The sequence below is a fragment of the Cetorhinus maximus genome, chromosome 12, assembly GCF_964194155.1.
Source record: "Cetorhinus maximus chromosome 12, sCetMax3.hap1.1, whole genome shotgun sequence".
Classification (NCBI taxonomy): Eukaryota; Metazoa; Chordata; class Chondrichthyes; order Lamniformes; family Cetorhinidae; genus Cetorhinus; species Cetorhinus maximus.
In genome coordinates this window covers 48244791-48268376 of record NC_135890.1, presented here as the reverse complement: position 1 = coordinate 48268376, position 23586 = coordinate 48244791, and the positions used below count along the sequence as shown (strand labels likewise).

Genomic DNA, 23586 nt, shown 5'->3' with positions numbered 1-23586 from the left:
GGAAGTTCTGAGGAACAAAGGGACCTTGGCGTGTGTGTCTAAAAATCTCTGAAAGCGGAGAGGCATGTTCGTGGGGTGGTGAAAAAGGTATATGGGACACTTGCCTTTATCAATCGAGGCATAGATTACAAAAGTAGGGAGATCATGTTGAAGTTGTATAGAACCTTGGTGAGGCCACAGCTGGAGTACTGTGTGCAGTTCTGGTCGCCACATTATAGGATGGATGTGATTGCAGTGGAGGGGGTGCAGAGGAGATTCACTAGGACGTTGCCTGGGATGAAACATTTAAGTTACGAAGAGAGGTTGGATAGACTTGGGTTGTTTTCGTTGGAGCAGAGAAGACTGAGGGACGACCTGATCAAAGTGTACAAGATTATGAGGGGCATGGACAAGGTGGATAACGAGCAGCTGTTCCCCTTAGTTGAGGGGTCAGTCGCGAGGGGACATAAGTTCAAGGTGAGGGGCAGGAGGTTTAGGGGGGGGATGTGAGGAAAAACTTTTTTTACCCAGATGGTGATGACAGTCTGGAATGCGCTGCCTGGGAGGGTGGTGGAGGCTGGTTGCCTCACATCCTTTAAGTACCACCTGGATGAGCACTTGGCACGTCATAACATTCAAGGCTATGGGCCAAGTGCTGGTAAATGGGATTAAGTAGGTAGGTCAGGTGTTTCTCATGTGTTGGTGCAGACTCGATGGGCCGAAGGGCCTCTTCTGCACTGTATGATTCTGTACTGCTGGAGCTGCTAAGATGCAACCTTCTGCATGGCTGGATGTTGTGAAACTTTGCCAGTGAGTGATTACTGTGTCATTCCTTACACAATGCAATAGGCAGCATTAAAATCTATTCGTTTCTATGGAATGCCCATGATGGACCACCTCTTGCAGCATTTACAACTAGTTGGTCCAATTTAGTTTCTACTAACATGACTGCTTTTGGCGTCGCTTCCTACAAACCTTGTCAAGTCCTGCAGCTTCCTCCCTCTCAGAATGAATGGCATCCAGGGCAACCCTTTATATCCGGCCAGAGACACAAAATGCCCTTCTCCTCACCGGGACCCGCTTCTGCCTCTGATCTCTTCTACCCGACTTCCCAGAGTGAAAATAAGGTCTGATGGTGCACTTTCTACTGAGGTAGGTCTGCTGAGTTGGAAAAATTTCCCAACTCAAGCTGCCTGGCCTTGGTAGCGAAAATCTAGCCCTAAATAAGAACAGAATCCCACACTTCTTTGACAGTCTGGTTTCTAAACAGATAGCGGATAGGACAGAGTGTGTGCTCATGGTTCTTTAGCCAGCCTACTCTGAAAAAACTGGTAAATGTTGTGCCAGTCTGATGGTATTCAGTGTATTAAACAAAGATACATGAATAATAAGGAAATACAAGTACAGTACCTCAAAATTGGGCTATCCAAACTGGAGGCGTCCGAAAACCAGTCATTTTTTTTTTTAAAGTGGGCCATGCAAGAATTTTAATTGCTATTAAATGAGTGAAAATAACTTACTGGCCTGTTCAGGGGGTTGCTGCACCGGTGTGGTGGCATGCAGAGTAGTTATCCGCTTTGTGCGTCTGTTGTTTCCTGTACCTCCGAGTGGTCAGAGTGACCCTTGACCCCAACTGACCCTGCTCAGAAAAGTTCAGGGAGTGGCACTTCTCTGCATAACTTCCATCCTGAATGTTTCTCTAGTGCTCCAGTGACCCAAAGCGAACATAGTTTTTAAGTTGTGGCCTTACCAAAGCACTATCCAGCTTCAGTGTGGCTGTGACTTAGACTTGATCACTGTCAATCTTTGGCTAATTATACTATAGGTACTGTGAAATGCTTCGGGACCTTTTCGCGAAAATGGGCAAGATCCGAAATCTGGCATGGTCTCAGTCCTGAGGTTGCCAGTTTTGAGACACTATAACTGTATCTTGAATCAAGACATCAATACAACAGAAGTGGCTGGGCATTTGCAATTTGCTGCCCAGACCGCGTCCCTTTTAGACAGATTTCACAAGATATTTTAATACTGTTTAGCTTGTGTTCTATAAGCGTTCGCATTTATGACTTACTTTGGTTTAGGCTTTGCCTCTTCTGTAACAAAGAAATAAAAAAAATCAACCAGCACATTAATAAATGCATGATACTAGGCTATTATAAACAAAATCTAGTTTTGGTCAATTCAGAATTACAAATATATAAAGAATTTGTCAGCTACTTTATGGCTTTAATTTTCCATTAGCCGGGTGGGTGCAGCTGAAGCTGTCATGGGCGACCGCGATCGGCCGCGCCGCCATTTTGCGCAGGCAGGCCAATTAAGGCCCGTGGAGAGCGGGAGTCTTAAATTTGTGGCGGGCATGCACGGACCGCTGGGTCCAATGGCGACCCGGCAGCCTGTTTAAAAAAAGGCCAGGCAGCCTCCTTTAGGCTGTTCGCCATGGCCAGCTACAGGTGGCACCTCAGGGGATCTGCACAGCAGGCCAATGTAGAGGGAAGGCCAGGGGAGGAGGGCAGGCTGCAGGGTGTGGGCCAGGAGCAGGGCAGACTGCAGGGTAGGCCAGCGGGGGGGCCAATGTGCCCCTCACTTTTCCGATGACTGCCTTGCTGCCCTTGTGGAGGAGGTGGCAGCATGGCGGGGGGTGCTGTTTCCTCAGGATGGAAGGAGGAGGGTCCCCCCCCAACATGACGAAGCGTGCCTGGGAGGAGGTGGCGGAGGTGGTGAGCTCCTGGGACGTGGTGCGCCGAACCTGATCCAGTGCCGTAAGCGGTTCAGCGATTTGTTGCGCTCTGGAAGGGTGAGCACCATGTTGGCCTTGGGCATTTAAACCAGCAGGTAGCCTTAGTCTTTGAGGGCCCCCCACCCACCCCCATGTCTTAGTGTTGTGACTGTATTGACTCATGTTGGACATTTGTTGTACGCTGGCTGGTCAAGCAGATAGTGACCATACTTACATCAGCTTCAGTGGTTAATGAGAAGATGGGTTCACCCTGCACCATATGTTGGTCTTAGCTGCACATGACTAGTCTGGGTGCAACCTGCAGGAGATGCAGCTAGGCACATACTCAGAACTCCAACACGCCCTATTCACAGTGATGAGATGGTGGAAGAGGAGCCTCAAGGTGTCATGACCAAGTGCCATCTGGTGCCCTCGGCGCCGCAACTAGTTGTGCCTCCTTGCCATGGAAGCCAAGACCGTGTGTTTCTGAAATGATGGACACAATGTGTCCAAGGTTGCTGTTGGGGGTGGGGTGGGGGGTGGCAGTTGGGAGCAGCCATACGATATTTGGGTGACTGATCAGCAGTAGCGGGGAGAGGAGGTGCTGGAGGCCTCAGATGGGCCACTGTGGTTGGGGTGCGGCGTATGTGTGCAGAATACATGAGCGATCAGCCCCAATAAATGGCCCTCTGTTCTGCGGGAGAAAAATATGTGCATAACGCACATGAATGTTCGCGCACTGGAGACGGCCAGGCCCAGCTTGAGCTGTTTCAAACAGCAGGCCCTGGAGCTAGAAAACCGCCATGCGCCCAGGTCCACAAGTGTCGGCGAGGCTGGGGTCCAGCGGCCAGGTATTTGAGGCCACAGTCCCATCCGCTCTGTCTTCCCACCATCCAAAGCACTGATGATTGCTGCAATCATTAATGCAGCAACACTGCTCACTCACAGACTGATACAGTCAGACGTGTGGGTCATACACAAAGGTCCCTTGGCCCTTCGAAGATGCGCGTGTCTAGCACCTTCCAAAGTCGCCTTATCCCATTTCTGAACACTATCCCCATGGCCTTATATGTCATGGCATCGCTGCTGCACATCCAAATACTTATTGCAACTTAAGAAGGTTTGTACCTCCACCACCCTTTCAGCCAGTGCGTCCCACATTACTCTGTCCAAAAGTTCCTCATCACCTCACCTGTTAACCTCATGCCCCTTACCTTAATTAAATGCCACCAGGTTAGTCATCCCTCCACCAAGGGGAAATGTTGCTTTCTGTCCACCCAATCTATGCCCCTTATAATGTTATGAAGCTCAATAACGTCACCCATCAATCTCCTGTGCTCCACAGCAAATTTCACCAGTGTATGCAATGTTTCCTCATAATTCCAACTCTCCAGGCCAGCATGCATCCTGGTCATGAACCTCTGCACTCTCTCCACTCCAATCACATCCCTCCCATGAAGCGCTGATCACAACTGAACGCAGAAGTGGAGCTGTGGCCTCGACAGTGTTTTCTGCACTTGCAACATGACCTCCCTGTTCCTACATTCTATTCCTCGGCTAATAAAGGCAAGTATGGCTTTTACCTTGTTAAACACCTTATGTTCCTGTCCCGCTACCTTAATGGGCCTGTTGACATGCTCAGCAAGGTCCCTCTGATCGTCCTTACTTTCCATGGTCCTACCACTCCTCGTGTATTCCCGTACCTTGTTTGTCCTGCCCAAGTGTATCACCTCACACTTATCCACATAACATTCCATGTGGCATTCCTTAGGCCATCTGACCAGCCCGTCTGTAACCACCTGTAATGTTAGGGTCTCCTCCTGACTATTTGCCACCCCACCAATATTCGTCTCCTTAGGTTCTGGAAGGTTGAGCGTATTATGAGCCTGGGGGGAAAGGGATGAAGTGTGTCACTGTGTGCACGTTAACTGATCCACTGTCCTTGTTGTTAATTTCAGCATCAAAGCATGACCGCCATGAGGAAGTGCAGATGCCCCCTCTCACACCTGAGGGGCCTGCGTCACAGCATTTCAGCGAGGCAGGCACCAGCACAGAGAACACCACATTGATGGAAACTGATACATCGGCTAGTGTCTCGGGGCACAGTGGAGAAGGCACTTCAAAATCGCTGGAGGAGCTGGCAGAGGCAGAGAGTGCCGATGGCGCCAGCAGCCGGAGGACTGCAGGGGACCAGGCATCTGCTGAGTCGGGCCGTGGTGATGTGCCTCTGGAGTCGTCCACCATGCAGCAGCTGCAGGAAAAGCGGCCAGGTGTGCAGGAGCATCTGGGAGTGTTGCATGAGAGTATGCTTCGCTTGGTCTCCATGGTGGAAGAGTCCACACGGAGCATCAGTGATGCCATGAACCTCATGTCAGGGTGTCAGGCTTCCTCCACGGAGAGATTGGCAACCCTCATGGAGAGGGGCTTCCAGCAGAATAACCAGCTTTTCCTGGGGATACGTTTGGACCTGCAAGCCCTCACTGTGCCAGTGGCCACAGCTGGTCATTGGCAATGTGGGAGATGGTCTGGGCACCAAGTGTCCCAGCTCGGTGCCCATCCATCTGCGGTGAGCAGGGAGGTCTGAAGTGACCTCTCGTCAGCGCAGCAGCTGCCTGTCGTCTCTGCGGGCACCTCTCAGGGCGCTCCGGGTGAGGGCAGCAGCTCCTCCGCCCCACTGCCAGTGTCTGTTGCATCCATTGAGGCTGCAACGTCTGGGGAGACGGCAGCTGTGGAACTGGCCACTCCCTCCCAGGCGGGTCCAGCACAGGCTCCACGGGCCAGAGGACGTCCGCCAAGGTCATCTAAGCCAGCAGGACAGCAGAATAATCAGGCTGTCTCAGAAGCCACTCCGAGCGATGGGACGGCACCCAGACATAGCACCCGTGAACGTAAACATAAGGCACCTTCGGCACATCACGGGTTTCTCACTGGTGCTTTTGTGTTGGCCCTAGATTAGGGAATTTATATTTTTTAACGTTGTTACAACGTTTGGAATTAATTTTGTTGCACCATATAATAGATAAAAATAAAACCCTCATGTGTTACCATGGCTGAGGGTGGCTCCTTTTTGCTGCATTTGTATGTTTCACAGACATATCATGAGTGTTTGAGTGGACATTGATGTTTCTGTACTAAGCCCTTAGTTGCAGCTGATGAAGTAGAAGATGTAGCACTTAAGTGCCGCGTACAGATGCGCCAGGCAATGCTGGTCCTGCAGATCCATTTGTGTGGAGCTAGCTGAAGGTTTGTTGGAGTAAAGTCTCCTGGGTGTCCTTGCCTCCTTGGTGTAGTTCCGGGTCGGCATGCAGCGCCTCATCATTGCCCTGTGCTTCCTCATCCTCCAAGCCACTACTGGAGTCATCGTGTGCAGCCGCATCCACTGCATCAAGGTCTTCATCATCAACTGCGTCCCCCCTTTCCAGCGCAAGATTGTGGAGAGCGCAGCATGCTACCACTATCACCGACACACGATCTGGGGGGTACTGGCGTGCGCCCCCTGAGCGGTCCAGCATCGGAAGCGGACCTTCTGAAGACCGATGGCTCTCTCCACCACAGCCCTGTGGAGCCGTGGCTCCTATTGTACCACTGTTCAGCTTCTGATCTTGGATGATGGAGAGGCGTCATGAGCCACCTTTTGAGGAGATAGCCCTTGTCACCCACCAGCCATCCATTCAGCCGGGCTAGAGCACTGAAGAGCCCCGGCACCTGGGAGTGTCTGAGGATGTAGGCGTCGTGGGAGCTGCCTGGGTACCTTGCAGAGAATTGTAGAATCAGCATCCTGTGATCAGCATCCTCTTGGCCCTGCGCCCGTACTCCCAAAGGTGGCTCCCCTGGAGGCTGATTGTCCATTCCTGGCCTCCTCTTTATTCCAGCCCTCCCTTCCTCCTCAGAGGAGCTGCCTCCAGTGGAGATGTCAGAACCCATACCTAGGCTAAAGGGAGGCCTCTGGAAAGCTGCAGGCCCGATAAAGATCACTGACGGCAGAGTGCTGAGCTGAAGGTTCAAAATACACAGGAAGCTGCTGGCATTTGTTCTGAACTGCTACAGATCACACAGGCAAGTTTAAAACACTTTCTGTAATAAATACTTCACAGAACAGATTGACAACCCCACTGAGCCCTCTTATCCCGCCCGTGGATGAGTTTTGTTAAAAAGTCGCTTACCTGCCTGCCCGTTGTGCCCATGCACCGACCTGAAGATCGCACAGGCACCTGAAAATCGGCATCGACTGCCAAGTTAAGGGCCTTAACTAGCCCCTTAATTAATGGTGGGCGCGCGTCGCACTGCATCGTGCACCCGTCCAGCGAAATATCATGATGGCGCGTGGTGAGGTTGGGACGCTCGCCCAGCGTCACCATGCGTCATTTTACGCCCTGACGTGTGGGGTTCGCCCCCCGTACTTCACCCTGAAAATTTTGCCCTCTCTCGAGTTTTACAAAATCACAGATTTTAAATTTAGTGAGATTAAATGCTAATTTTTCAAAAATGAGGTTATGGTCATATAGTGCTTATATTACTGGATTAGTAATTCAGAAGTCCCGATCAATAATCCGGAGAACTAGTTCAAATGCCACCAGAGTAGTTTGAGAAGTTGAATTAATTTTCTTTTTTAAATTCTGGAGTTAAGAAGAAAACTGGAATCAGTATCGGATTGTTGGAAAAACCCAATAGGTTCATCAATACCCTTTTAGGCTCTATTCATACACCAGATGTTGACTTTTCTTTGACAGAAGGCAACCAAGTTATCAATTCTTCCCAAAGATTATTTCCAAAAAAAGGTGTTGATGATCCTTGGTCCTCAATTACAACCTTAAAAGGCGGGTTTAGGTTATGCAGGAGGTTAAAGATTGAAAGCCTGACCCAAACCTACTTCTAATTCTCCCATCTCCAGCTTCAACTGAGATCAGAAGGTGGACGGGTGACCAACCAATACAAGGGGGTGGTTTGCAGCTTTAAATATGGTAACGAGGCTGCAAGCATTATCCAGATTTTCAACTTTAACTTTGGTTGACAGGGTTTCCCAAGCATCAGGAAACCTGGCAACTTCATCAAGATGAGGATGGTGGCGAGTGCCTTTACAACTACCTCCTAAATCCGGGCACCATTCTGAGGAGCATCCCAGGGACCTTCCCCACGAAGCTTCCAATTCCATTTCAAGGCCTCTGACCACCCTCCACCATGTCCCAATTTCAAGCCCCCTCATCCCACCAGGCCACTACTCTCCCCCAACGCCCCCTCCCCACATGAAACCTCCAAATTGCAATCACCATGATTGCACCACGAGCCTCCAACCTCCTCCCCACCCCCGAAGTCGGCAGGCCACCTGATCAACTGAAGTCAAGTATAATTCAGATACATATTAAGGATCCTTCTTCTCCTGCGCAACAACACACCACAACCGCCCAACCTCAAAAGTATTCTCATTGCATGATATCTTTTCACTTCCAAAACCGAGCATTCGTGGACCAATGAATGACAAATTAGGGATAGTTTTGTTTGTAGACCCATTTCACTGGGAACTGATAAAATCCTTTTTTTTTTTACATATAGGACCTCTGCACCCAGCAGACAGAGGAGAAATTTTCCTATCAATCTTGGCTGGACTTACACTCAATTCAGTGTGGTGCCCAACCTAATGTGTCACTTTGGACCAGTGGTTCTGAAACAGTCTACCTGACCAGATGAGGTTTAATACAGCCATTCCTAGGTTTTCTAGCTTGCTCATTTATACTTTGCATCAAAATGAAAATTATAAATCAATTTTGATTTGATTTTCATTTACAAAAGTCTTTCACTTGTCTACAAGTGCTTGTCACTGTACCAAAGCTCAGAAAAAAATCACCAATATTAACCGCTTGTAATCCTATTAAGTCGTTAAAAGGAGAACACAGTCCATGCAAAAACTGTCCAGTTGAAACAAAAATGAGTCCTTAAAATTTAATATACCTTCTTCTGCTTCTCCTGCTAAAAAGAGGGGGAAAAAGTGATTTTAGGGAATTGGCAAAAATAGTTGGGTAATTTTAAATTTTAATCACTAGGCAATTGTGAATCAACTGCCAAGTGCTGCACCTGATTTACTTTTAAGTCAATGGAAAAGATGATCAGATGGTGTGTAAAACGGGCACTTGATTTGCTATCACCCGACAATCGGTTAAATGACTCTCTTCGCCCCCCCCCGCCCCCCCAAATAGCATCTAGGACATAGGATTTTCTTGTTTTAAAATGACAATTTAATACAGAAAAAACATAAATGCTAACATTGTTCTAAGCTTAACAGGCTTGGCAGATCTAAGCATTAAGCATTGCAAGCTAATAAAAACATAGCTTAGGTAATAACATTAAATGTTATTAAAATTTGCATCAACCCCGCAGTCCCAGTAGGGAGCCACACTCCAAAAGTGAGAATAGTTTGGTGTTAGCGCTTCCACACTATAGCCCTGATCCTCCTAACCCATCAACCACATCTTACTGGGAGTGTGGGAGGGTAATGATCATCCTATATTTTTCAAATTAAGTACATGGTTGTACTTAATCCATACACTGCTCAAATGTTTTGCTGAGGAACAGAGCTACTGTATGGTTTACTTGAAAAGGAGGTCTGTTAAAGGATCGACTTGTACTGCTTCATTATTTGGGTCAAGCAGAAACTTGAATTCAGAAAATAAGTAATAACCTACCTTGGGGGACTTCTGCAAAGTGCATGAAAATTGAAGAATTTTTAAAAAAAAGAATGGAGTTAAACATCAGGCTCCTGTCTGCCTACTGAGGTGGATGTAAAATATCCAGTGATACTACTTGGAGAAGAATAGGGGAGTTCTCCTCCTGCCCTAGCCAACATTTATTCATTAAGCAACACCAAAAAAAGTAGATTATCTAGTAAATTATCAGGCAAATTAAAAGGCTACATCATAGATTTTTTCAAATGCAAATATGAAATTGTAGGGTCAATTCAATGCAAAGATGATCCCAAATGGATTCTTGCTTGCTAAAAGTGCTCACCATTCTCATCTGACCCTCTAATAGGCTCTTCTACTGAGCAAATTCCTTGCAGGATTTTTGCCTGACTGAATCTATGGTTAATGAGGGTTGGATGGTCTTTGCTGCTGCGCTAAAATACTGAGCAAACAGAATTAGGCTTCTAAATTGCTCATAAAGCTTTGTATTTATTTTTTTAAGTTAATATTTGTTTGCAGATTAAAACGTTTGGAGATGTAATCGGAGGGCTGACTTTTGGACTTGCTGGGCAGGAAATCAGAGGGCACCGTCCTCAATTTCACATCCATGAAAATTAGGAAGGAATTGGTGTATCAAGTGCTGTAATTTCCCAGTATGCATGGCCGGCAGACAAGGCTACTTGCAAACACTGCCAAAATAGAGAAAAAAAAAATCGGCTCTGTATAATTATAATAGTTAATAGCCTGCAACAGGGCAACTTGGCCCAAAAATGGTACTCTCTCACACCTATTCCTTATGCTCTTACGAAATGTCCGAGTGCTGCAGTGGTAGCTCAGACTGAAGCTCAGCTTGCTGCCATGAATGCTCAGACTGCTGTCATCATGGCTGTGGATACCAGTGTTCAAAGGAGCTTGCAAAGTACCACAGCAGTCAGTTGTCCATCCTCCAACAAATTTCTAGGGTTTCTGAGCTGCTGCCCCAGGGATTGACTTGCCCCCAGGCTCCAGCCTTTAAATCAGCCAATACATTCACCCTTGTGAAACACTGCTTTTCTACGTCAACTGGAAAACAAAAAGACTCGCTACCCAATTGGAAGATGCTTAACTGTTAGCCAAACAGGCATTTACTCCCCCACCATTTTCAATATTTTTATATGTGCTAAAGAAAAATGTTCAAAGAAAATGACAAAAAAAAACAATCTTTTTCAGCGTCCCGATGATTTTTCTGTAGGGCTGCACACAGTAGTGTCCTGGAAGTTGGTGTTCAATCCTGGAGGGTTGGCAACCCTACTGGTGCACAGTCCTAGCCCCCAAGCTAATGACCTGCCCAAAATAGCATCTGCTGTGGTCCGCACCAGAAGTGTGCGCGCACAGTATGGACGAGAAACATTCCCCACGGTACCAAAAACATTGGTGCTGCCCATCTAATTTTGTGGCCACTCTGTATGAAACTCAAGGGCCCTGAAATACTACGGGAATTGTCCTGTTTTTCCCCAAGGTTCCATTAGTTTCCTTAGCAGTAGCAGAAGGTCAAGGCAGCATTATGCACTAATGTCACTGCTCGTGGCCCCCAATGCCCAGTGTTGTTATGGCTCTGATGAGGGTGATGTGGTGGTGGTGGTGGTGGGGTTGGGAGGGGGGTTGGGGTAGTGCTCAGGAAGGTACACAGCATATTGGCTGCCAATCATTGTGCAGACTATGCATTCCTCACAGAACTTGGGTGTGTGTTGAAATTAAGGTACCCGAGAATAAGCATCAGTGCAATGTCATACCAGTTTCAGGAAAAGCGGGTCCACGTTGCCCAGGAGAGAAACAGGACTGGAGATGGAGTGCCCGATCTGGCAATCCTCACGCCACTGCAGGAGGGTTCTACTGTTGTCATCCACGGAATGGACTCATTTCATCGACAGCAGGCGAGACTAGAGGAAGACCTCAGGCTGGGGAGAGTTCAAGGGGCTGAAAGCAGATCTGGGGCACAGAGGATGAGATGGGAATAGGGGGAGGCTGACTGAGGCCTGGCATGGTGACATGAATCGTACATGTGTGGTTAATGCGTTCAAAGGCCAGGAAGCTTCCTGGTTGAAGCCCTGTTTGTTATAAGTACTTTAATATTTGCAAGGTGTCATATCTCCTAATCTATAGTACTAATCATGTTAAATATTGTGTCCTTGCACAAACCATGAAGGCTGTGAAAGGCCAATTAATGCCCTTTCTTCTATGTTTCCTGCACAGGTGAACCATCGTCTGCTGACCCCCTCAGCCCTGAGGGAGTGATCCTAGCCTCCAAGGAGGGAGAAGTGTCAAAGGATGCAGCATCACATCCTCTCCCTGCACCAAGCACCAGCCAGATTCTGACATCTCGGCAGGGATTAACACAGCGAGTTGAGGGCAAGAACAATTTGGTGAGGGCACCTCACACGTCCGGGAGTGTGATGGAGCAGGCCTCAGGCATTCAGAGGAGTGTTCAAGGTGATCATGAGCCCGAGGCCAAATTGGATGATGAGCTTCTCGGGTGGTCTGTGAGGCAGCAGATGCTGAAGGTCCAGGGCAATGTGTGTGGAGAGTTGGCGGATATACCAGGTGGGTTGCATGCTCTGGCCTAGACTGTGGAGCTGTCTGTCCAGGCCATGTGCACTGTGATCACCCACTCCTCAGAGTGCCAAGTTTCCTCCGTGGACAGGCTGACAACTGTCCTGGAGGATCAAACCCACTGAATTACAGAAGCAATCATGGGTATGCATTCTGACCTGCACAGGGTCCAGAGACAGGGGGACTGGGATCCAGGACCCTAAGCCAGCCCCTGGGACCTCAAGGGAAGGCAGAGAGGACTAATCGGTCCTCGTGGCAGAGGATGAGCAGCTGCTGCCACCATCTGGAAGCATCTCTCAGAGCACTTCTAATGGGGGCTGCCTCTCCTCTGCCCCTCCACCATTGGCACAGTCCTCGATTGCCACACCAACAGAAGCTCCTCCTGCCACTAACACCTGTCAAATTTTGTTTTTATTAATTCATGGGGTGTGGGCGTCATTGGCTAGGCCAGCATTTATTGCCCATCCCATGCCCTTGAGAAAGCGATGGTGAGCTTATTTCTTGAACTGCTGCAGTCATGTTGTGTAGGTACACCCACAGTGCTATTAGAGAGGGAGTTCCAGGATTTTGACCCAGTGACAGTGAAGGAACAGCGATATATTTCCAAGTCAGGATGGTCTGCAACTGGGACAGAACACCATCACCTGCAAGTTCCCCCTGTGTCTGGAGGAGTGAGACGGGATGGAGCTGACAAGGGCCAGGATGTCACCCAGCCAACATGCTGAGACCATAGCAGGGCTACGACATGGCAGATGGGCCCCATGCCAATCTGATAGCTACCAGATTCCAGGCTGAGTAAGCTGCTGACACATTTGATGAACTTCTTAGTTTTCTATTCTCTGCTGGCTGGGAGATCCCAGCACCTTTGTGGGTACAGGCATTATTTTTCTCTAATGTTCCCTAATTTATGATGGCTGAATTAAATTACACTAGTTACTGTCTGCCCTGCTGTTGGCTTGATCCTTCGCATGCAACAAACTACACTATAATGGAGAGCCCTGGCACAAGTGCCCAGCACTCTGTTCTCCCATGACCTTGGGCACCTGTAAGTAGAATTGTGATTTCACCCATACACTTAAAAATCCATGAGCATGGCAACTTGGTAGCAATATCAAATCTAACCTTGGCAGGGATGCACTCATGGCACCCTGACATCTACCCAAAGGGGACACCAACCTGGCAAAGAGCTCCATCAAGCAGAACCAGATAGGTGAGTCTACAGAGAGGAGCAGCACGAGAACACCAGTTGCCTCAACATCACTCCTCCATGCAGATTGATGAGGATGATAGTGTTCCTGCCTCCCAACCACCACTTGATCATAGACCCATATCCCTTGACACCTTTATATGCTGAGAAGTCAAGGTAGCTTTGTAGTCCACTCTCAGAATGCCTCAACTGCACTCTGGTTTGCTGATGTGCAGCCACTCCAGTTGCAGGATATTGACATGATACATGGTGGGGGTAATAGGGTATGGAGAAGTTGGAGGTCGGGGTGGGGAGGGAAATGATGGTAGGCAGAGGGAGACCAAGGGTGGGGAAGTTGGAGCCCGACATGGAGGACTATAGCGCAGACACAAAGGGGTGGACAGGATTCGAATTGATGGGAGGGGATGTACACCGACTTCAGAATAGGAAGTTGATATGGCACAAGAGGAGACAGACAGAGACTCATTGGCTGCGGCAGGGCAGTCAAAATGGAGAACTGTGTTATTATCAGTCATGAGGAACCAGGGGAGCTCATTTAAAGACAGTCATAGTCACTGGTCTGGGGCCAACAGGTTGGAGAGAGTATACAAATAAATAGGTAGAATTCATATACAATTAGGACATTATACTTTAGAATTGAGAAAATGGAAACAGATTCATGGATAGCCATTTTTACTCAGAAGCCCCCAAACATATACATGGGCAGCACTAGCCTTGCAGCTCTGCTTCAAACGAGAAACAGACATCACCTCATCTGTACCATCCACGAGGTATCATTGGGCCTCATTCCCTTTTTGGAAATGGAGAAAAGCTTAATTGCCTTATTAACTAGCAAAGGAAATTTAGGGAAGATTAATGATGGCACAGCACGGTACTATCCCCATTATCTATTATGAAGACATCCCTAAAAAACTTAGCTTAGTGAATCAGACTCGGACATGATCAGACACCCGATACAAAAACAATTATAGGACTACAGCTCTATCCAAGCTGGAGAGCAAAAACAACTTTTAAAAATCTCTATTTTTCCATTAAAAGTTTAAAATCACTATGAAGAAATAGAAGCAATTGGAAGAAATCAGGAAGGATATTGGAACACATCATAAGTATGCATTGACCAGATATCCACTCGGTGTTGATATAATAAAATTCATTATTTAATTGTGCTAAGGGTTAATAAAGAAGGAGTTTAATCAAGGAGGCAGCACCCACAGCTGCTAAAGATGATGTAACCTGGTTTTGGAAGGGTACAAATGTTCAGGTTTCCCTTCAGAAAACCAGAGACGTTGCAGAAGAGTATAGAGAACCCTTCAATATTTCTCTGGTGGTCAAGGGGTGGGATATCTTAAAGTGGACAGCTTGTATGTCCAACTGCCCATCAACTGAACCACTCGGGGATTTAAGGTGACACATTACTTTGAATGTTTGATGGATATCCATAACTAATTTTTAACTATAGCATTGCATTTTAAAGTCTTTTTCACTGGATTCTCTATTAGAATCATTTTATAGTCATTAACATTGCGATGTACTAACCCAATTTAAAGTGTATTGCATGTTAAATAGTTTTTAAATGAATTTGTAAGTAAGTTAGTAAAGTATAACGTCTTCTGTATGCAGTTTAAGAACCCACCTCTCGATTTTCTGAAAGTGGGAAGATACAGTTCTTTGAAGAGACCCCCCACCTCCCCCCTGAACCCTTATAATATCCAGGTAATTGTAACTTGGCCAACAAAGTCTGTTAAATAATATCTGGAAAAAAGTAATATCACTGGATAGTCATCTTTCTTGGGGGAGACCAAGTTCACTTTCTCAGACCCAAAATAAGTGTCTGAGAGGTGGCTGCTTTGAACTCAAGTGATTAAGGGAGTGCTCCCGATCTAGGGTAGCCCCCACTGGGGATAGAGTTACAATCCTCTTAGAGATTAAGGACAGTCCTGGGGGTGTGTACCTCACAGTAAAGGGTGAGATATTAAAAACGCAGTCCTGGGGCTTTGCAAGCCATACTACAGGGCTGTGCATGGCACACCAATGTCATACTCCCGCTCCAGGGAAAGGCAAGGCCCATGTGCTCAACTGAGATAAGGTATAACTTTTGGTGTGCAGGACATGTTCAGTCAGTGGCGATGGGCTTGTCTGGCTTGACACTGGGCTACAGTTGGATGGTCAAGGTTGGGGGGAATGGACATCTGCAGCCTGTAAATGGGGAAAACAGTGTGCGGGGAGGTAGTCGAAGCTGTCCTGGGAAGGATTCAGAGAGAGAGAGATATCAAACTTTCCGAATTTTTCTAACTTTTCTGCTACATCTAGGTACACCCCCAACATTAGCAGCAGAGGTGGAGGCAGCCTGACGACTACTATGCCTTGTTGTAATGTGCTGTCCTTGGCAGATGTCCTCTAGGAGGCCTGGAGGGCCCCAGCCTGATAAGGGTCTCCTGCTCATGGGCAGATGCAGCCTCCTCAGCCTAACTAGCTGGGGTTGATAGGGTCACAGGAAGAGGGGATTCAGAGCAGCTGGACAACCTTGGAGTTTCCTGTCTGGAGGCCCTAGTTTGTCCAGCTGACACTCATCCTCCCTGTGGTTGCCCAAGGGCCCTCCCTGACTCCTTGAGAAGGGGCACCTGGAGTGAGGTCAAGACGCCCTGTCCCCCTCTCACCTAGCCACTGATGAATCCCATCAATGCCTGTAATGATGGAGTGCAGGTCCAAGTGCATATCCGGCAAGACCTGCTGGACCAAGGTCTCCAAGGCAGATGCCACTCTTCCTATGGTGAACTTAAAGCACTCGCATAGCAGAGCTATGACATCAGACAGGACATGGACAAACTCCTCCATCCATCACTCTAGTCTGTTGGTTGCCTCTTAACTCTGCCTGATATTTCACCACCGGCATTGTGTTGGTGGCCGCTCGCAGGGGCTCATCTGACTCCGACTCAGCGAGTGGCTCGTCTCCAGCTAGACCTGGGTTCTCCCTGCCTCTGACTGCTGCAGAGACATGTCACTGAGGTGTTAACAGAAAGTGACCCCGAGCCTAATCAAGAACTATGACCCACTGATGTGTGCGTTTCTGTGCTGGTGGACGGTGCACGTGAACACAGTGACGAATCTTCGGATGACTGCTCAGCATCCTCCTGGAGGTGGGCTGGGGCTTATGTTGGCTCTACTCCTCTGCCTGGACCTGCTGATGCATGTGAGAGAGGAAGGATAGATTTAGTTCATGAACAGACTGCATGCCACTCACTGTGAATGAGATGTGGTGTGAGAGAGTCTGTTGGCGGGGGTCTGGCTCACTCCCAGTGAGAGGATTCTTACTCACCCTCACCCTCACCCCCACACTCCAACACGAGTGAGTGAGTACCCTGACTCTAGGAGTGAGCTGAACACTGAACCCCTCACACTCAAAGCTCAACTTTATTAATTACTTTTTCAAAAAATGATCAATTTATTGTTTTAACATTGCTTTATTTTCACCTCAACAAGTGGTTGCTTTTCTTCATACCTCAGCACTTCTTTGAAGTTTAATGTTGTGCCAAACCACATCTTTCAGAAATTTGTCAATTGGCCCCATGACTGAGAAACAAATGGCAATGTGGCCTCCCCCCCGACATGAAACGTTTGAGCAAGCCTAATGTGGAGCTTCAGTCTCAGCCCTGAAACTGCATCTATAATTTTACTTGCCACTCATAACAGATTTAATACCCCTTGGGTACTTGAGGTATCCCCCACATCTTACATCAGGCTAACAGCAGCAGATGATCTCAATGAACACATTTACAGAGGTCAGAACATGGTGAGCTGCAAGTAATGGTTTGCATGAGGAGTGGCCAGGCAGCACACAACTGACAGCCAGTGGTTAATCATGCACATGTGGGATTATTGAGTAATCATTATGTTGATAATATTGGAGAACAGAATTTATGGGAGTTCGTGATTGGACTCTGATGTGGGTCCACATAAGTGTGAGGTGATGCACTTGGGCAGGACAAACAAGGCATGGGAATACATGATGAAAGGTAAGACCCTGGGAAGTACCAAGGGTCAGTGAGACCTTGGTGTGCATGTCCACTGGTCCCTTAAGGTAGCAGGACAGGTAGATAAATGTGGTTAAAGCAGCATAAGGGATACTTGCCTTTATTAGCCAAGGCATAGAATATAAGAGCAGGGAGGTTATGCTGGAACTGTAAAATGCTGGTTAGGCCACAGCTAGAGTATTGCATGCAGTTCTGGAATTCACATCATAGGAAGATTGTGATTGCACTAGAAAGAGTGCAGAGGAGATTTACGAGGACGCTGCCTGGGCTGGAGAGTTTTAGTTATGAGGAGAGATTGGATAGACTGGAGTTATTTTCCCAGGAGCTGAGGAGATTGAAGGAGGACATGATTGAGGTGTATAAAATTATGAGGGGCATAGATAGGGTAGACAGGAAGAAGCTTTTCCCCTTGGTGGAGGGATCAATAGCCAGGGGCCATAGATTTAAGGTAAGGGGCAGGAGGTTTAGAGGGGATGTGAGGAAGAATCTGGAACTCACTGCCTGAAAGGGTGGTATAGGCAGAAACCCTCATAACATTTAAGTATTTGGGTGTGCACTTGCGATGCCATGGCATACAAGGCTATGGGCCTAGTGGTGGAAAATGGGATTAGAATAGTTAGGTGCTCGTTTGACCGGCGCAGACTCAAAGGGCCGAAGGGCCTGTTTCTGTGCTGTAGACCTCTATGACCCTATGACACATTCCGGACTGCGAAATGCCCGTAACTACTGAAGCAACTTGCAGCAAGATGGAATCCAGGAAATTTCCAAACAGTGAAAGTGAACATAAATTTTCAAGTGTTAAAATATATACAATGAGCGTACACCTGTGCGACCTGTGTGCCTTCAATACTTCTTACATTTTTATTTTCTTACTGCTACGTCTAGGTGCAGGCCTGACATCCACAACAGAGGTGGAGGCAGCCTGCTATGCTCTATTGACTGTGAGGACTTTGGCAGGCATCCTCTGGTGGCCTGAAGCCGTGAGGTTCCCAGCCTGCTAAGGGCCTCCTGCTCAGGTGCAGATGAACCCTCCTCGGCCTGACCTGCTGGAGGCGGTGGGGGCACTGGCAAAGGTTGAGCAGCAGAGCACAGAGTCCTGGGATGAAGCCCCCAGCGTGCCTCGCTGGCACTCCTCCATGTGGGTGCCCAATGGCACCTCCCGACTCAGAGGGGGCACCTGGAGGGAGGGAGGTTGAGGTGCCCTTTTCCCCCTTATGAAGTGGCTGGTACGCATTCAGTGCAGGTGTTCCATCTGCTGCAATCCAAACTCACCTTGATGAGCACGTAGGTCAGGAACTCCAAGTCCCGACTGACCTCCAACTTTCTACACATGCGCAGTTCAGCATCTTTACGTTAGTCAGGCCCAAGACGGGTCCTGCGCATAGAGGGGAAAAGAAGGGCGTGAAAACAGAAGCCAGGTGACTGGGAGCAGAGCACCATAGCCAGCAAGTGTCCCAGGGAGGGCACAAGAGAGGGGTGGGAGATGCCCCAAGAGGAAGTCCCAGGTAAGGGACAAAGACAGGGGGAAGAAAAGGTCCCAGTTAAGTTGGAAAAAAAAAAGAGCAGAGAAACAGGCTCCAAGCTAGAGAAAGGGCTGAGGGAAGCAGACTTTGAGGGCTCAGGAGAAGCCCTGGTGATTGAAGAGGGCCATTGCTTCAAAAGGTAACCCTTTGGAACAGTAGCATTCTGCTCAGCTTGCGCAAAGATCTGAAGCATTGCCTGTAATTTGGTGCTTGGGTGAATACTCGAGAATCTAGGGGGACGGAATCTCGAGAGACAAGATTAAAACCTGTGAAGTGGGCCATCGGTGAAGCCATCCGAGTTGGAGTGACGTTTGGATAGAATTCCAAGGCAAGGTCTTTGAAGGTGAAGACTGGAAATCCTCATGAGATAGTTGAAGTTTCAGTGAGATTGGATGACTCGAGTGTTGCAAATGTCTGTTATTGAGAAATTAACAGAATCTGTTTTGGTCACATGTGGCATTTATTGTGAAGTGCGCTGTGTTCGACCACAGGTTGCTTGTTAGTTCACATGTACCTCATATACTCTAACATTTGTGTAAATAAGCTAGATATTGTAAATTGTGTTATCTTTCTAACTTTGCATAGTAAAGTTTACTTTTGTTTGTTCAAAACTTGGAGTCTTATGGCTTTATTCACTTAGTAAGCACCTTGAATCTCAACTTTGTCTACTTTAAACAAAATGTTATTGGTCCTTAACTGGATCTCACCAACAACTTGGCAGCCTTGGCCAAGGATCATAACACATCCCTTTGCACTCGCACACTTATACTACTGATACCCTTGAGTGTCAGTTCGCAGTGAACAGATGGTGCACGTACTGTGGCGCAGCACAGCACATCACTCAGCCTCTTCCTGCACTGCTGGGAGTCTCTGGGCTGGACCCCATTGGAGCTAACCTCTGCTGAGGCTTTTGTCCAGGTCGCCATGGTCAGACAAGAGGGCCTCCTGCTTGCATCCCTGGGAAACAAGGCCTTCAACTTTTCCTGAACAACCTAGAGGAGAATCTGCAGGGAGGCATTGCTGAACTGCAGGGCCACACATTGCGATCTTCTCCTTGACATTCTTGTGGATGCAGAATCTGGAACTCCTGGCCTGCATTGAGTGAATAGCTGTCCAGGTGCCCTTTAAACTTGATGCCCGGACTTTTGACCCCATGAGGTAATGTCGGGGATGGTGATTTCCTGCCCACCCCGAGATTCGATCAGCTCCTTGCAGATGCATAAATAATGAGCTGAACAGCAGAAGATCACACGTGTTCAGCCATCTGTCTCCACCCCACCCCACCAAGCATGAATCACTCCCCCTTCTGTGCCCACCAGAGCTTAGACTTCAGAGCAGAAGGTTCCACCCTATATTTTTAGCAAGTCCTCTTCATGCATCAACGTGGAAAAAAAGTGACTATTGCACATGCCAGTAATAAGAGAACAATTTTGCAAGGTTATTACAATTTTGACTGACTGCATCTCAGTAAAAGATAGTAGCAGCTTATGGACAAACATTTGTACCTTCATGGGTTGGTTGTTCAGCCTGAAGTGCAGAGGGATCTGCTTCTGCCAGTCAGATATGGAAAGAAGAAGAACAAATTAGTGTCTGGTTCTGAAAAGTCAGGGCACATGTTCCACACCATTGCTTGCTTGCTTTTGATAAAGAACAAGTTGATGGTGTGCTGGTATTTAGTGGTGTACAATCTAATACTCAGCACCTCATCTTAGTGGTTTGCCCTAGCAGCTTGATGGATCATGTTGTGGTGATTTCCACAAATCAGTATGATTCATTTATGTTAATACATTGGATATTTTAAGGGATTTAAGCAGCATTCATTTTCTATCCATTACAGGTAAATACTGGTTATTCCAAAAACAATTGAAAATCTGCAGATAGATATTTAATATAAGAGTATAAGCTTGTTTGGCACTGAAGTCTGGAAGATGATTTCTTTTCAACTTTCCAAAATTATGACCACAAAAGACAGTAAAAGGAACAGAGCTGGCATCATTGTGGTAATGCCACTGAACCAGTAATGCTCAGGTCTATGTCTGGGGACATGGTTCAATCCCACCATGGAAGCTGGTGGAATTTAAACTTAATGAAAAGAAAAAATCAAATAATAAAATATCTGGAAAATAAAGCTAGTCTCAGTAACGATGGCTATAAAGCTATCATAGATAGTCATAAAAAAACCCAATTGATTCATTAATCCCCTTGAGGCAAGGAAATCGGCTGTCTGGTCTACATGTGACTCGAGACCCACTGCGATGTGGCTTATTCTTTACTGTCCTCTGAGCAAGCCACTCAAGGTGTAGCAATTGGGATGGCAACAAATGCTAACCTTGTTAGCAATGCCCACATCCAATGAAAGAATAAAAAAAAGAGGCCCACTGTCACAATAACTTTAGGACACAATCTTTTCATGATGCAAATGACCACGACATATCATGGATTATTACATCCAAAACACATGAAAAGTGTTTTCCTAATAATTATCTTTTTACTAAACTAAGATAACCCAATGATGGTGGAAATTAGGAATGTTAGCCAGGGCACAGGGAGAACTAGTTAGTTATTCTCCATTGAGTACATGCTATGGGAGTTTGAACGTACCACAGGAACAGGCAGTCAGGACCTTGAATCCAAGGGACAGCACCTCTGAAAATGCAGCACTGTCTCAGTAATGCAGTAGGGTGTTCGGCTAGCCTATGTGCTTATATCCTGGCACAGGGTTTGAATTTGTAATCTTTGACCCAGAGCTTAAGTCACCACCAACAGAACCAAGCTGTTAGTGAGGGCCAATTTTCAAGGTGCATCAAACTGAGCCTGATGGGAGTACCCATCGGAAAATAGTACTGAGCACATCCACGATTTCCAAGTGGACAAGGCTCTACACAGGAAGTGCCCATCAGAAAGTTGGCCTTATAAAGTTGACAGTTGGTGGGGTGAAAACAGCAGAGCAATAAATGGTGACTTTAAGGACGTAGGCAACAATTTTACCTTCTTCCAATTTTTCTTCTTCCTCTACTAGTTCTTCTTCGTCTATAAAAGTTTTAAATAGCAAGTTGAACAGCAACTGAAAAAGACACTTTTGATTTTGTGCAGAAATTCATGTATGGCACCATCAATGAGTCAGCGAGTTTATCCAGGTGCTAGAGAGCTCACATACATCTCAAGATTAGTACCTGCTCTGTGCTGAGGTTTGTGTTTTGGAAAATTCATTCAGTGCCACTGCACAATTGCTCAATGCACCAATCACACACGAGAAGCAAAAACATTTTTAGTGTTCATGCATGATTTGATCAAACTTGATGAGTTGCCAGTGCTTCTTATGCTGTTCATTGGCAACCTGCGTAATTGTGGGGGTTGGGGTGGGGTGGGGTGGGGGCAGGTAAACACATTGCCATTTAAAGGCAGATTCCAACTCTTTAGAAAAAGGGGAGGTGCATCTTGGCTGCAATCAAAAGTAACATTCATGCCACACAAGTGCCAGGCAATGACCATCTCTAACAAGAGAGAATCTAACCATCACCCCTTGATATTCAACGGCATTATCATCACTGAATCCTCCACCATCAACTTTCCACGGGTTACCATTGGCTACAAACTGAACTGAACTAGCCACATAAATACTGTGGTTACAACAACATGTCAGAGGCTGGGAATTCTGTGGCGAGTAACTCACCTCCTGACTCCCCAAATCCTGCCCACCATCTAGAAGGCACAAGACAGGAGTGTGATGGAATACAGCTCCCACAACACCTGGATGAATACAGCTCCCACAACACCTGGATGAATACAGCTCCCACAACACCTGGATGAATACAGCTCCCACAACACCTGGATGAATACAGCTCCCACAACACCTGGATGAATACAGCTCCCACAACACCTGGATGAATACAGCTCCCACAACACCTGGATGAATACAGCTCCCACAACACCTGGATGAATACAGCTCCCACAACACCTGGATGAATACAGCTCCCACAACACCTGGATGAATACAGCTCCCACAACACCTGGATGAATACAGCTCCCACAACACCTGGATGAATACAGCTCCCACAACACCTGGATGAATACAGCTCCCACAACACCTGGATGAATACCATCCAGGACAAAGGGGCCCATTTGATCCATACCCTATCTACCACTTTCAACATTCATTCCCTCCACCACCAGCACAGTGACAGCAGTGTTCAGCATCTATAAGATGCACTGCAGCAACTTGCCAAGACTCTTTCAAAAGCACCTTCTAAACCTGCAACCTTGATTCATAGGGGCGCCACATCCAAGTTCCCTTCCAAGCTACACACTATCCTGACTTGGAATTATATCACTGGTCCTTCACCATTGCTGGGTCACAAGCCAACTCCCATAACAGCACTGTGGGTACCTACACTACACTGAACCACCGGAGTCCTGAAGAAGGCTCACCACCACCTTCTCAAGGGCAATGAAGGGTGAACAATAAATGCTGGCCTTGCCAACAATGTTCACATCAAGAAAATGGCACACAGAGGAAGCACTGAAACTGCCCCTAGCAGCCTCCATTCCCCCACCCCAAGATTTTCTGACACTGCTTCAAAAGGTTCTGGTCAAGAAAGGAGGGAAGCACTCCTCCAAACACAGGGCAGAAAAGTCCCCAGGCTAGGTGCCCAACAGCAGGGGGATGAAGGGGCCTAAAAGGTTGATGATGGAAGCATTGCATTTAGAACTTAGCTGTAATGACAGAAGAAGTGTAATGATCTAAGCTTTGCTGCTAAGGTAAGGCTCCAAACTCATTTCTTCTGAGTTCTGCAGCACCTATAGCTCTAGCACTTACAAACAGATCTCCCAGTGATGGAAAGCCAAGGAGAGAACAAGTGCACAGGAG

At 47.3% G+C, this 23586-nt stretch overlaps 1 protein-coding gene across 1 annotated transcript in view; it reads right to left on the bottom strand.

The window, feature by feature from the left end:
• The window catches only part of LOC144687422 (troponin T, cardiac muscle isoforms-like), a 63756-nt gene extending 41992 nt beyond the window's left edge, over positions 1-21764 (bottom strand). The window contains exons 1-3 of the mRNA XM_078553558.1: positions 21708-21764; positions 20225-20269; positions 2051-2072 (exon numbers count right to left, since the gene is read on the bottom strand). The gene's annotated coding sequence lies outside the window, so the exon portion shown is untranslated. The remainder of the gene's footprint in view (positions 1-2050; positions 2073-20224; positions 20270-21707) is intronic.
• Positions 21765-23586: the final 1822 nt, after the last annotated feature.